Raw genomic sequence first — 15,813 nt, 5'->3', positions numbered from 1 at the left:
TTCTTGATTTGAAAGACTGAGAGAAGAGTAATATGAAGCATGTCAAAACATCAAACACGACAGGATTGGGTTGCATACAAACAAACCTTTGGCTGTGGTTTATCACCTGATTCCTACAGCCAAATTTGGTATGTTAGTTGGGTCACGGCTACACTAAGTGACCCATGGATACACAATTTTAAAATCACATCTTTGAAAATCAGAGCTATATAGGTATATGTGGAAACCACCAAAATTTAATCTTGATGGGTACTATGATGTTCTAGCTTCACTCCACTACAATTTCTGCTCATTACAGCACAAACAACCCCTCTTCTGCAACAACCACAACTGCTTTGAGGAAGGTTCAACACCACACCACAGATGCTCACATTTCTTGGTTGGCATGTCCTACATTACAAACACTGATATTAATGCGTCTTGAGATTAAGGCTTTAGTCTCAAGTTGCGGTAATAGATGACAGCCAAAGGCAATAATAAAAACTGACTTCATTGTCTGAAATGTTATAGAACAGCTTCACTTCAGCTTCACGAAATCTCACTGAGGTAGATGGTGTAGTCTCCATCTCGTCTTCCCTTTCCAGTACTTCAGATCCCCTTGTTGTCACTTTCTCTAATGTCCCCAACACCTGCAATCAACATTTTATGCAGTATTTCACCAGGATACAGAATGTTTTCATGTATGTCGGTGATAACATGGACTAGCATCTTACCTCAGTCATATCACTCACCAGAGCTGTACTGACACGGTTGCCAAACGGCATTTTTTTGAAAAAGGCGTTCATGATACGACCAGTCTTTGCCTTTGAAGGCATACTGTCTCCAAGAGTTGGCCACAAATGAATGAGGCGGGAGCAAAAGTGCAATTTCCTTTTTTTCCCCTTATGAACAAGTCAGTCACAGATGCCACCTCACTATAATACAGGGGACGTTTTGATATTGCCGGAGATCAGAATCCAACTAAAAATTAAACTGTCACTTTGCAAAGCCGTCCAGATCGAACACACATTTTCTGCTCAGTTAAATGTTTATCAGGTGGGTAATCACACAAAACAGCGTCTTCCTGGATAATTTAGTCACCCCAGACACACCACATCCAGGTGCAAGGACACACACTACAGGTTTTGACAAAGCCAAATGCTATGCACCTACAGTCCTCTAACAACCCGTGCCTGGAAGTTGCAGAGATAACGTGAAAAAAAAGGGTTTGCAACATGTGTGACAAGTGCTCATTATCAGTAGGAAGTACAGCTCAGCTCCATTTGAATCTTCGATGCACTGAACATCACACAATGACTCGATACAGGAGGATGTTCCATCTTTGAAGCTAACGATAAAACTGTCCACACTTTGGCGCGACTAGGCTCTCTCTCTCTGTCTCTCTCTTGCGCATGCCATGCATGCGCTACAATGATCGTGTCACAAATGACTGGTGATTGGTACAATGAGGAGGGAAGAACGCATGAGAGAGAGTCACAGCAGCCATTCTTGCACCGTGATAGAGAGACGAGTCCATCGGCGTCACTAAACAGTGCGCAAGACACGGAGGGCTTAAATCACGTTCCTGAGCGAGAGAGCACACATGCAAACTAACACAGAGCAGCCAGTGATACGCTTCACATGCCAGCTCATATTCTCTCTCCCTCTCCCTCTCTTTCTCTCTCTGAATCTCTCCCCCCCCCCCCCCCCCTCCTCTTAGGGCATCCCTATGGTGTGGCTTCAGTTAGAAGCATGTTACACAGCATGCCAGCTGATTTGTCAATTGAGCTTAGCTTCACTCATCTCCGTCAATGGTAATCAGTCTGATTTACATCAGATCCCACCCAGCCAATCAACACACAGTTTGCAAGGCCTCCGAGGAATCCCTGCCACAACCTGGCCAATCACACCACTCATTTAATAGATACAGTACTCCATTTTTTCATATTCCCACCCCCTCCCCTTTTTCCCAAACACCTTCTCTTTTAAGAAATATCCTGTACTTCTTTCTCTCTTTGCAAATGGATGTTCAAATGAGTTGTACAAAAAAAAAAACTAAAAGCCAAACACATAACAAAAATTGATATTTGGAAATGCTAATGTTGTTATTATTTGTCCACTTTACTCTATCAGTTGCCAATTTCAGTCAAAAGGATAGTTTCGTTTGAGACTATTGTTTTGGGGGGGTTTTTTTAACACAGTTTTGTCAGCTGAAGGCAGCAACAAAACACAAAAAATATTTTGTCCACTGCATTTGCATTCTAATTTCTAATAGTTCAGTTTGTTCTTTTAATTTTACATCAATGTGTACTACATTATACTTGATGAAAGATATGTCTGTCACAGGTACACACCATCTACAGAAACTGGGCAGCAAAATTTACATCACTTGCATCGATACCTTCTGATGTTCAGAGTAACATTAAATGCTACAAAACACATATTGAAATAGCGTATATTGATGCTATCAACAACATTTAAGGACTAAACATGCTTAACACTCAGTTTACGGCCACACTTGGCGATTACCGAAAGAATTAAAACACTTTCCCCATACTGCTTCTGGATGACTCTTTGACCATTCAATACGTGTGCACAGATCAAACAAAAACTTTTATCTAGCACGATTCAATCACTACAAAATGTGGCATTCTGATATGGAATGCCATTTTCAGAAATTATAAGCAGGAAATCAAGGGGTACAAATGTAGCCACCACCTGTAGGGCAGAGAGACAGACATTAACTAACTGCATATGAGCAGAACTGACCTGAGATGTTGAAGGAAAGTAATCCATTAGCTGTGTTTGGGAAAATTGTTTATAGTTGACATTAACCATGGTCACACTGGCGAAAGATCAAGAAGTTTAAGATCTCAAAGTTTTGCCAGTGTGACAGCAAACTTCCCGCGAAACTTCATGCAAAACTTCTCATGAAACCTCTCACAAAATTTCCCACTCAAACTAGGGATATTTCTCCCATCCCCGCCAAACTTCTCATTCTTTTGCCAGTGTGAACTCTAGAAACTGAAACTTCACAAAGCACACAGCCATTGTGATGTACAGGTGTTTATTGTTATGTCATGCAATCACTAGCCATCAGACCGCACACCTTTTCTTCTTCCTTGTGCACATGCACAAGTGACCCAAAGATTGAGAAATTTGGCAGCTAGTGTGAACAGACAACTAAAGATCGTGAAGACTTTCGAATCTTTTGCCAGTGTGACTATGGCTCAAGTGTCATCTCTTTCACAGGAATGAACTTGACATATCCTGAGGAGTCAGTCGAAAATGTGGCCAAGATACGTAGCAGTTTGACTCCTGAAAGTGCTGAAGGAAAGACTAATATCTCTCATTGATAAAAAGCAAAGTCATTGCACTACAAGAGATTTTGCTCTAATGCATTGAAGTGAATCCAGTTCTCACATCACTATCCAATTTCTATGAAATGGTCAAAATTTTGCTAATAGCCTTTTATATGAAGAAAAAAGAAGAGGAAAAGCTGTAGACTGCTAATGCATCATGTTCAGCACTAATGGTACTCTCGAGAGTCTAAATTTGATGATATGGCCGCTCGCTGAAGTCCATAGAGCAACAGGGCAGAGGTGAAGACCAATAAAGACGTAAGCACCAGCGTAGGTTTCTGACGTTGATCAAGCCATTCGGAAACCACATAATAAAACCTCTTGAGAAGCCTCTACTGCACTCGGCCCAACAACGTTAATTAGCATCATTTCACACCCCCCCCCCCCCAAGAAAAAAAGACAATCGGGCAAACGGGCAAGTAGTCATGGAAACGACACACTTCCGTCGCCGAGGGGAGAAAAAAGAAATGTCTCGATTACATGGTCAAAAGCTATTTGGAGAGCAGCGCATCAGTCTGTGATGAAGACATTGGAGTGATGCACTCACTGTCATTCTGGGAAGGAGGGTGGGAGAGAGAGAGAAACAATGACGTGCATAAAATGAGGCAGAGAAAGAGACAGAAAATGAGTCCATTCCTTCCCTTAGAGAATGCAGAGTGAATCAAGATCACACAATGGGTTATGGTAATTCTGAATCCCACAGGCTGCTTCTCTGGCCAACACTACCCCATCTCTTATTTCAGCCATCCATGCGACAGGCGGACGAAAGGAGAAAAAAAAAGCCTTTTGAGGATACGCCGGGCAGTCCGTCAAAAATCTGGAAATATAAGGACTGAATGAAATATTCAGTGGCTGTAACACTTCTACCCACAGCTGGATCTAAAATGGAATAATTCATGAGCCATTCTAGTGACAGAAACTTACATAAAAAATTGAAACCCATCTCACACATTGTGACTCATATTTATAGAGGATGCACAAAGAGTAATCAAAATGCTAGACCAACGCGGTTTACCATGATCATTGTGTCATGACTGGTACACCATTAATACCATGAAGATTAGATTTTTATGCAAGTTTGCAGTGGTGAAAGTTTGATCATCTTTTAACTCACACAAAGACATGAAGACTAGAGATATCATAAAGATTATGGCAAGTTGCAACAGAACCAAACTGTGAGTAACTTCCATGGACAGACACTCCAAAGGTCTCAGCTATTGCACTGAACAAGGAAATCAGTGTTAGATACAGACTTGCATATTGCAGGAAGCTAACAAATATTTTTCATTCCCATTCTACCATTGATAAATGTCAAAAATATTTGACTGCGGTGGTGCAAACATTCCACTTTTGGTTAGCACCAATGCATATATCCATGTGTGCACTGAGTTTTCAACTCCCTGGTATGAAAGCTCTACCAAACAATCTCAGAGGCAAAAGTACAGGCTAACTTGATAAATCACTAGACATTCTCAAAGCTTCCAACATCAGGCAGTATACAATCCTGAAATCAAAGCTTACAAAACCATTTGTTCACAACCAAATTTATGAAGACAAAAAATGTCATCCCACAATTTATGCAATGTACACAGTACACAAAGTGAAACATGTGACTGACCTTATGTTCGTCACACAACCAGATTTGCACAGATAGCAACCATTTTCACACATTGCCCCGTGTATGTAATTTGGTCCATTTTGACTTCAAGCAAGCAAGCATCACGTCAAACTGAGAAACCATGCATGTCTAAACCTCCCCAGGCCTTCAGGCCCTAATCGCCATCCCGTGGATTTCACGCACAAATGATGCTTTACGATTGTGCAAGGAAGAAAAACCAAACCAAACCAAGCAATGGACAAGAAGACCACAAGGTACAGTGTAGACATATTCTATTGATATTTGGGGGGGGGGGGGGGGAGAGATCAATGAAAGACTAAACCACTGTTCATCCAACAATTCCTACAGATCTTTACTGGCAACTAATGACCACAGGTCCATTCCACTAGATATGATGTGCAATATATATATCCTGTCAAGAATGAAATGATCACCTTGGTCAAGAATCTTTCCCATTCTTCTGATGACAGTGTCTTTCCTCCAAACTGGGCAAAATGTTGCTGGAAAATCAAAGTCTGGCAGAGGATGAAGATGATGATGATGATGAGGAGGAGGAGGAGGAGGAGAGATAACAGATGCTCTTCTGCATTTCTCTTTTGACTTGCAAGAAATCAAAATGGCAATTCACAATTGACTTCCAGACGAGACACATGGCTGGCATTGCTACCATTAAAGTTTTGAAATGGAGCACAGTTGATATAGATTGCACAATTGGAGGGAGGGAAAAAAAACACACCCAAAACAAACCTTTGCTCACTGTTGGCAGGCATGGAAGAAAAAGAACTACATTGTACGACAATGCTTGCTATACAGTAAAGGGGTTTGCAATGCAAATATTGCAAAAACACCTGTGCAATGGAGGGGTGAGACCTTGACCATCACACTCAGTGCAAAGAATGTCTTGGGGATTCTCCAGTCAATAACGTGGGCGTGAGAAAATTACAACTGCGGCAACCCCTGAATTGAAAAGGACTGACAATGTAATGACACAAGAAAATAAACTAGAAAAGCACTCAAAGAGTACAGACCTCTGCCAAGCAGCTCATTTTCACCCACACATGTACATGCATACTAAAAGTCGCCCTTATTTCCCAATAATAAAGCCTTTCTGTTGTGTCTGCACCAAAGTCTACCTTAACATCAGCTTACTGCATGCAAGCGCGCACACCTCAAACATGCACAGCTTATTTAAAACTATCTCATGTTGGCCCAATTTGTCCATGATAACCCATACAAAAAAAATGAAGAAGAAAAAAAAAGGATCCTGTATCCAGACGATTATCCAGATCACTACCAAAATTTAATCATCTATTCATATTGTCATTGTCATTGATCAACTTTTCTAATAAGTTTCATCCAAATCTGTTCACACTTTTTAAAGTTATTTCGCAAACACACAGACAGACAGACAGACAGACAGACAAACAAACCAACACTGGCTAAAACATAACCTCTTTGGCAGAGGTAATAATACAAACAATGAAATGACATGTTTTCACGCTTGATAACCTTCCACAAACAGGGCTACATGGCATCAAGACAAGGGGGGATCTCTTTTGTAAGCTTGCTATAACTGTGATAATCACTACACTTGCCATGACAATTTAAAATCTTATTAAGAGAAAAGATGCTTTTGCATGATATCAAATAATGTTGAATGCTATTGCTAATGAACCATTACTCCTACAACTCTATTTCTGCCACAATTCCTGTTTACAAAATCAGAGTTGCTCATTTGAGTTGGTTGTGCCTCTGGCTCAGTGATAAAGAGAGGTACAATTCCAGCTTAATGTAACAGAAGGTCATACACCAAGCACTTATCATCCAAACTCGATACCAGAAATCCTTCCTTTTAATAAAAGCCACGCTATTACAAAATGGAGACAACCATCAGGATGTGTATAAAATTACTCAATCTCTGATGAGTAACCTTGCACACATATGGCAGTTCACGCGGTACTCACAAATGCCAGTATCTTTACAACGCTGCATCCCTCTTCTCAATGGTATATATAGTCACTTCTTGAAGCATGCTAACGTGCCTTACAGCACATTATGGCCACAGTGGAAATGTTCCTCAGCAAAGGTAATGAGCAACTTATGTGTTTCCAGCAAGAAGAAGCCTCAGTATTACTAGAGAGAAAGAAGACTGCTCTAATGCCGTGGTTGTGTGAGTTCGAAGAAGACATTTCCTTCCCCCTCGAGTAAATTTATCACTCCCCACATAATTCCCATTTCCTTCCCTGCAGCTAGACACGTTTCCACATCACTGCACACCACAATGCTAATTGAATTACTTGTTTGCACATGCCATTCCTCATGCCTTTCATAATTCTATGTGCTTGTCAAAGCACTGTACATGTGTCCTGCCGTGAGGGAATTCCCCACAGCGCGTGGTAAATGCCAGCACCCCAGGAAGAATGAATGGTCTGAGCACATCAGTGGAATCCTGTCTGTCAGGGGGGAAACCATCATGTGTATCATGTGTATAGTGGGGCAACTGGCATGTAACCCCTTTGTGTATCTTGAGTGCTGACTGTCACAGAAAACCCCATTACTTTGTATACCAGGGAGGTGGGAATCCCACCTTCCTGGTATACATGTGTACACTGTCCAAAGTCAATGGCAAAGAAAGGATATATGTGACCCGCTACAACAAAATGATCCTAAAGTCGGGCGAAGTCGATTATTTGAAAACTGCATGACACAATTCCCTAATCTTTCTGCTTTAAATTGATATATAACACGTCTTATGAAAATAATCGGCTGCGGAGATATCGATGTTTAAAAGAGAGCATGTCAAGACGTCTGGGAAATCACTGTTTCGAGAAAAGCGCCCTAAAAGTTCTCCTTGCGACGCAATCACAATCAAGAGACACGCAAGTCAGTATTTACCTCCGGACAATAGAAGTTAAGCCCTAGCAACCCCCGAAATGCTCATTCAAACACAGCGTCGGCGGTCTCCTCACCGACCAATCAGTGACCAGGATGTCAGGAGAAGCGGCTAGGCATAGCGCAACCCGCCTGCACGCACCAGTCGACTGGGCAGTGTGCGAGCTTCACGCTTTGGTTAGCGGCAAGCAGCAAACTGACCAATGAGATCACTCTGGTCGTTGTTAGGGGCGGAGCCTACGTGTGGCGCTCAATCCAAATGTTCGAACCAGTTTCTGCCTCGTTGAAACGCCCAAAAAACATGGCCCAGAAAAACGTTATTTTTTGGTCTTTCCTTTCATCATTTTGCTTCAAAATTTCGACAGATGATAGAAGACATGTCAGACTCTAATAATATGTCAAATTCAGAAAATCGTAAGTTTTGACCAATTTTGATGCTCTAATTTCAAACTCGATTTTCACGGCTTCGACCGTGCGCGACTTTAGGACCATTTTGTTGTAGCGGGTCACATATACACGAACATTGTGTGGCCTTTGTAACAGAAGTATTTGCCATAAATCACTCATAGAGATATGAACTCATTCACTGCTCTGCTCTGCTCTTTCTGCAAACATAAGATCACAATCTTATTAATAGATGTTACACAAAAAATGGATTTGAGAAGCATAAACATCTGCTGTATCTGCAGTGTAAATACTGACTTTACCATTGACACTGATGCCAAAAAGAAAGGAAAGGAATCATGCTCCATCACTGCTCAGCATTCATTCAAATTAATTTGTGCAAGTAATAGTATCATGACTAAAATCCTTTCAGAAAAATTTAAGAAATCTGAAAAAGCTGTTATGCAGTAATCAAAATCATTGATTTACCTTTTCAGTATCATGGCTTTGTATCAAGATGCAATTTTCCTTTATTCCCCTTCACTTCTACTTTTTCCTTCTCATTTCCTCATTTTCCCTCCCCTCCTCCTTATCTGTGTGCACAATGATGGCATACTTTTAAACTCAAAGGAACATTTAAAGGAAATTCATTCAACCTTCTGTCACAATGTGGGATCTATCAGCCATTAACTATTCCCTCATTTACAATGCAGGATGTGCATGCGGACACCTGCTGCAAGCGGTGGTGCATCTCGGCCAAAAATGCCATAACTGACTTCGATTTCCCTCTTCGGTTTCAAAACCGAGGCTCTATAATTGATCAAGAATTGCCTACACAGACAGTGATACTGAAACATGACTAGTGCTTGTACAAAATATCTCATCGTGGTAGGATCAGAGATACAAGATATATGAATACACTATCGGTAGCTACTAAATATCAATGACTTTTATTATCATCATCATGTGGTGCAGCAGTATTCATACATGGAATTCCACAATTGTCCTCTAAATGAATGGTTTCACACAATGTTGGCTCTTCTCCCAAAGGAAACTGATAAAGCCTGTATCATTTATGGGATGCACATCACGATGCCAGTCTCTAAAACATGATTAGAATACAGATGGCAGCTTTTTTCCTCCACCCAAATACAATTGTTTGGGTTTTTTTCTTGATACAACCATTCACACATATTCAAGCCCCTTTCATAGGATTACCCCACTTGCAGACATTATGTGCATTTCAAGTTCAAATACTGATATAATTTTTCAGCATGTACAGTTTTTGCTAACGTCGGGTCTCAAAGGGATGAAAAAGCTTCACAGTAATTAAGAATTAGCTGAAATTTCACTTGGATTCATAATCTACATTTGTCGAATTTTCTCAACTATTAAAAAAAAAAGGCTTAGTACCGGTAGTTTACAATCCCTAGACTGCCTGAAGGTGGGACATAAAAGGCACCTGAAATAAGAAGGCAAACACCAAAACAAACAAACAAACAAATAAACAAGAACAGTGGCTGTCTAGAAAGAAAAGATGCCTCCTACAACATTCATGTCATAGATATTCATCTCTTGTCACCTTCAAACCATGGGTCATTTATGTCTGCAGTCACCAGCATGATGCCGGGAGGAAACTAAAGAAATCAAACGAAAAGTAAAGGAAACGAAATCTACCTCATGGTTGCCATGGGTGAGTCACACAATGCTGTGATACCAATGCAATTTTCTTAATGATGGAATTTGGTGGAAATGTTTGCATGCCACAACCAAACAGACCACGAATGAATTTGTTGTTTTGAGTACACTTACTTTTATGATTCACTCTCTGAGCTTCTGATATTAATTCAACGTAAATTTTGAACAGCTGCTTTTTTTTTCTTCAGAATACCTCTAAATTATGTCTGCTATTTCATTTCCAAATGATATCTGTGACTGATATCAAAATATATAGCAACACAGACAACAGTGACTTGATGAAGGTAGTACACTTCCCTCAGGGACCCTCTAACAGTCTCTTAACTACTTGTGAACAAACCTTGTAATCTTTTTGTTTTTTAATCTATGAATATGATGGTCTAGCAGAAATTAGGGGACAACGAAATTCAAAATCATCTAAAAATTTATCATTTTGTGCAGAAAATATGCATATATATTTTTTTTTAAAGACTGAAGACCGGACTGATACTACCATATTTCTGGTTGAAGTAGTGGGCGTAAGTATTCTGCAGCAACATCTTATTGATCAAAAGTTGAACTTCTCGCAAAACCACATGATTCAGACATCACTGCAATCAATAACTAGGGGGAAGATTTTGGGCGGTTTCTGATGAAATACTCCTTCATCGCCATAATTACACTCAGGCTTTAGAAAGAAGGGTATTTTGTCATCACGGGGAAAAGCTAAAATCAAAAGTTTTCCATTCATAGAATTCTGTCTTTTCTATATTTGTACATCCTCCCATTCATCTGTCTTCCAGATAGTCTGCTTAGCCGTGATTTAGCCCGCATCACCTCCTCAATCCCCCACCTAATTCTTGGATCCTGGACATTGTATCTCACAGCCAGGGCACTAATCCCACACCCTACACAGTCCAGACCAGGGAGACCTGCCAGACTGCCTAACATGTTTATCCACGAGCTCAAGACTTAATCCTGTTTGGATTAGCAATGGCTGGGATTAGCCTCAGCAGACTTCATCTTCCTCTTTCTCTCTCTCTCTCTCCTCTCAGTTTCTTTCTTTGATTACACAAACATTCTTGCGTTAAACATTTACCCACAGACAGTGGATTCTGCTTAGCTCCGAGAAAACTGCCGCACAATTTCTCCTTCCCGTTGGTTCATCTACAAATTTTTTTTTTCTTTACAAAAGTACATTGGTTTCTGAAAATATCAAAATTTGATTGAATAGCGGTACTATTTGAAAATTTTGTTCAAAATAAGACAAAACTCGTCATGTACAAAGTCTGCATGGGCATCATAATGTACCCAATGAAATCTGCACACACTGTAGGACCCTACCCCTTAGGGGGCAATTGTATTTATTTCCGCATAAAATCAACATAAAAATACTCAAATAATAATCATACATGATAATTGAGATACGGCTGGACTGTCCTGCTCAGCTGTGCCTACAAGACGCTGCTGTTCTGCCGAGGGGTCCAGAAATTCTGTGACTACACCGCTAACAGGGTCAGGAGATAAAAGTTTTGGTTGCAACCAGAATTTTGTACCTAGACCATAGCATGACTAGCCTGGCTGGGTATTCCACTGCTTGTAACAATGTACTTGTACATAGTAGAAACCACGCATCCAGCATGAGGCATGGTGCTTCCTTTTTTTACTAAGATATCACCTGTCAGCTGTCATCGCGTAAGCGATGCAGAATCATTTAAATTCAGATCAGGTTGGTGAGAAATGGCTATTTAAAGTCGAGAGGAAGCAGGTCCCCCTGCTATTTTTCCTCCCGCATTCTAATTTTTGCCGCTTTCGTGGGGCACCTGTATCATCCCTGGATTGCCGTGGATTTTCGGGGCGATTTCTACAAAAATAGCGGCATGCGTCACTAGATTGCTTCGAGGCATTTCCCCCTCCATTCTCTCCGCAGCAGAGGCAACATGGGTTGGGGATGTACACAAAATAAACTCCCACAAAGCTATAACACAGCCACTTATCAATGGTATAAGACAAACATTTCCATGTATCCAAATTACAGGTATTTCCTGACTTCTGACACTGTGTGCTGAGGTATTCGTTCATTTCCTTTAAGTTCTTCCAGTTTTCATTGCACTGGAGTTGATGCGAACAGTATTTATTGCATGCTCATACTTGTAATTATATCAAGCAAGTGTGAGGTAAATCTAAGGGAAACTTTGGGTAGGAAAAATGATAGGTAATGTACAGAATGAACGAACCCATCAAGTAGTCTGCACTGTAAAACATGATATACGTGTATTCACGGCATGAAATTTTTGCGGGTTGGAGCCGATGGCCTTTTCTGCGGCATGAAATTTTTCATGAATTGCCTCTGCCATTCAATCAATTTTTCTAGTGCAGACAAGAACTTTCATGCACATTTTAAGTTCACAAATCTAGACTCTCACAAAATTCACAAAATTAAAATGCACATGAACATTCTCATTTTACAGTATTGAAAAAAAAAGTTAGGTATTCTATTAAGTGTGTGGAAGTAGAATATGTGACATAAATAATCAAAGTAAGAATGGAAAAGGCTTAAACAGTAAAGAACAAAATAGTGTTGAAGCAATCCTATAGCCATATCTGGGGTTGAAATTGTTTTTTTTTTTTTTTTTTGCTTAGATATCTTTCTCCTTTTCTCCCTTAAATTTCATACATGTGTATTTTGTGGTTTGTTGGTTTTTTATCTATACTTTCTGCAGTCAATTCCCACACTTCATTTAACATTTGTCTACTATCTCAACTTGGAAATTTTATACTGACCAAAGTTTCAATTAATATATGGGTTTGTTTGTTTGTTTGTTTTTAAAGGTGACTTACAATTGAATTAAACAGTCATTTCCTTTCGCAATGAATTATGCTCCTATTGTAGATATTTAGTCCAGCCAGTTCACCTTTCCGATCCTCACAGAAGAAAGATTTTTCATCAACTTGTCATGTGAGCCAATATAGCCAATTACCCATCAGGGGTTAATTATAGAGACCTGTTCCCTAGAAAGTGACAAACTACTTCCTAATCTATGCATTTAATCATTTGCTTTTGATGGCATCTTGTCAGCAGTAATGACCTATCAGATAAGCAAGTGTGAAGGAGAGAAGAGAGAGACAAGGTTGAAAGGAAAGAAAGAGAGCGAGAAAGCTAAGGAGAAAGGATTTATAATGAGAACTAAAGAGCTATGTTTTTTTTTTCTCTCTCTCTCTGAGACAACTTGCTAGTGAAAAATCAAGATGATTCCTCAAAAGTTCAGATAAAATTTATAGCATCATTCTTTAAAATACTGGATCGAACATGCAGTCATCAACAAGTCTGCTAATCTGTATAGATTAATAGAAATAGACCAGGATTTGAAAATATAGTATATCTTCGGAGTACCTCATTGCTATCACATGCTACTAGGTACTTGGTTATTAGGTAAAATCTAATCCACTGAAAGTGCATAAGAACTCATGATTTAATGCTAGTGCCATAACTTTGCATTTGTTTGTTTGTTTGTTTGTTGTTGTTATTGTTGTTGTTGTTGTTGTGTTTTTTTTTTTGGGGGGGGGTGGGGGTAGGGGTTGCAGGTTTATGAAATGGGAAGCTATAACAGTCAAGTCTCTTTAAAACCAGCCCAACAAAAACTTCAGGCACTTTCAGAGGTTTGCCGTAACCCCGCACTCTCATCAAGCCACTAAGCAGGTTGCTTAAAAACATACAACAAAGCAAAAACATCGTACCTTACAAAAACAAAGCTCTCATGACGCGTACAAAACTGAGCTTTAAATACGACTACGTAGAAGAGAGGAAATTGCATCAAAGATAATTAGCAGTCATAATCTTCTTTAATACTGGTCAGCCTTGGGATTCTAATTGGGTTAGCTGCCTACCAGGTATTTCCCCCAGGTTTGCATATCATCCAACATCATAGATTCTAAAACAAGCAAGCTTTGCACAAGCACCACTGGCAATGTTCACAATTCAGCTATGACAAAGTACAAAGTTGCACAAGTTTGTACACATTAAAGAAGTCAACATATTTCACCCTTAATCAATCAAATGGCTTGCAAATTCAATGCCATGAGGGGGGGGGGTGATAGTTTATAATCTTTACCAAGTCACCTGCTGTCTGTCTACACAGAAGAAAAGAGTCTGTGTACAATCTAAAACTTCTTATGTAAAATGAAGATATCAATCAATCATATAAACCAAGTCAATCTATGATTTGGTAACATCATGTTACAGACAGAAATTCCCACCTGTTCACCACAGATAATGAAGAAGATAAATTTGGCTGCAATCAGGACAACTGCATCTTTGCTTGTTTGGTTCAAGAGGAGATGGCAGCATTACATTTAGATAACATATCACTTCTCCTTCTCACCCCATTTTCACCTTCCGATTTCACGGAAAGAGAGCAGAGAATGCTAAGGGGCACGTGCCATATATCACGAGGCGGACTTCACACGTCACGACTGGCAAGTTGGCCCTCTAAACAGTGCCAGAAGGCAACACTCGACCCAAAAGACATTCCAAGAATGCATGGAGTTAAGTTAGGATGGGCAGGAAATGAACACTCCAGATTCTTGAGATGAACCACACTTGACAATCACCGGACGAATCAAAGAGCCTGCACCCTCCACGTTCCTCTCAATTCACGCCAACTACACAAGAATACGTACCTTTCAACATGCTGCAAATTCCAATGCAGAGAGACTACAGTGCAATCTGGTGATTCAAAGTCTAGATAGTCTTACATTTCCGCTCACAGTGGTCTATCAACTTGATTAATTGGGGAGCGGGTAATAATTACCACCAATGGCTGATCCTTGAAGCTTGAGCCCAGAGTGGTACGGCTCACTCAGCTTTGTCCATCGTTTCCCTCAAGGTATCTAATCTTGTGATATGGCATACAAGGAGTGTGCTGGTAGAGCACAGCTTTACAAGACAAACCAGAGCCGTTGGCAGACTTAAAGGGACGTACGTGATCTAGATGTCTCTTAAACTCTGTCATCCAAGTATGCAATATTCTCATCTTGCATACCCTTCTACAATGTACGTAGACCTGAAGAGACATGTGATGTGCTGAAACAAGATCTCATTTTGAAAGGCGTGTTTTCTATGGACAAGAGGACTTGTGTGGAGTAGAATGTCAAACAATTTTTGTCTGTTATCACTTCCACTAGAAAATACAGTGATGGAGTGATGCAGGAGACTCCACCTGGCAAATCGAAATATTTTTTAATGCTTCTTTTTTTTTTGAAGTTTTGGATTAAGCACTTAATTTGTTTAAAAAAAGTTCTGAACATTAACACTCTAATATTTATTGAAGCATCACAAAGCATGTTTAATTTACTGGATCAATTCAAATTGTGGATTTTATATGAAGGACGGTTGTGACATGCACCCAAAAAGTTTCAGAAAGCCTCTCACAGGCATATCAGATCACACCTTTAATCCAGGATTCCTGGTGGGTCAACTTTGGCTTGCGTAAGCGATCCAGCAAAGACACAGACGCATTCCACTTTATGTGATATGCCTTTACCTCATGTAAGGTGCACTTGCATACATGCAAACAAGATGGTGGTTGGATACAGCCAACAATGCTTCATCGGGACGATACAGGACCACAACATTTGTGCCAAGTATTAAGCGACTGCTGAAATGACAAGAGGCAGATAATTCACACCATCATGTGGCAGACCAAAGATGGGGCTGGGCTGCCTTGGGCTGGGCTCAGTGAACCAGTGGATTACATATCAATGTGTGGTAGTACAATACAATACAATGTGTGGTAGTGACTCCTTGGCTGCCAATGAATACAAATCTTGTTTTCATGGCTGGGGAAAATATTTTTCCACTACCAATGGATGCATTTGGACACATACTGATAAATTCCTTTC

General features: G+C 40.2%; 1 protein-coding gene across 1 annotated transcript in view; it reads right to left on the bottom strand.

Annotated features, from left to right (window-relative positions):
- Positions 1–15,813, bottom strand: part of LOC139736042 (tyrosine-protein phosphatase non-receptor type 9-like) — a 128,943-nt gene that overhangs the window by 14,863 nt on the left and 98,267 nt on the right. The gene's annotated exons all lie outside the window — the stretch shown is intronic.

The sequence above is a fragment of the Diadema antillarum genome, unplaced genomic scaffold, assembly GCF_040938485.1.
Source record: "Diadema antillarum isolate AM-2024a unplaced genomic scaffold, OU_Dant_1.0 seq00000620_RagTag, whole genome shotgun sequence".
Taxonomy (NCBI): domain Eukaryota; kingdom Metazoa; phylum Echinodermata; class Echinoidea; order Diadematoida; family Diadematidae; genus Diadema; species Diadema antillarum.
The sequence above is the reverse complement of the archived record's forward strand: the minus strand, read 5'-3'. Positions and strand labels throughout refer to the sequence as shown.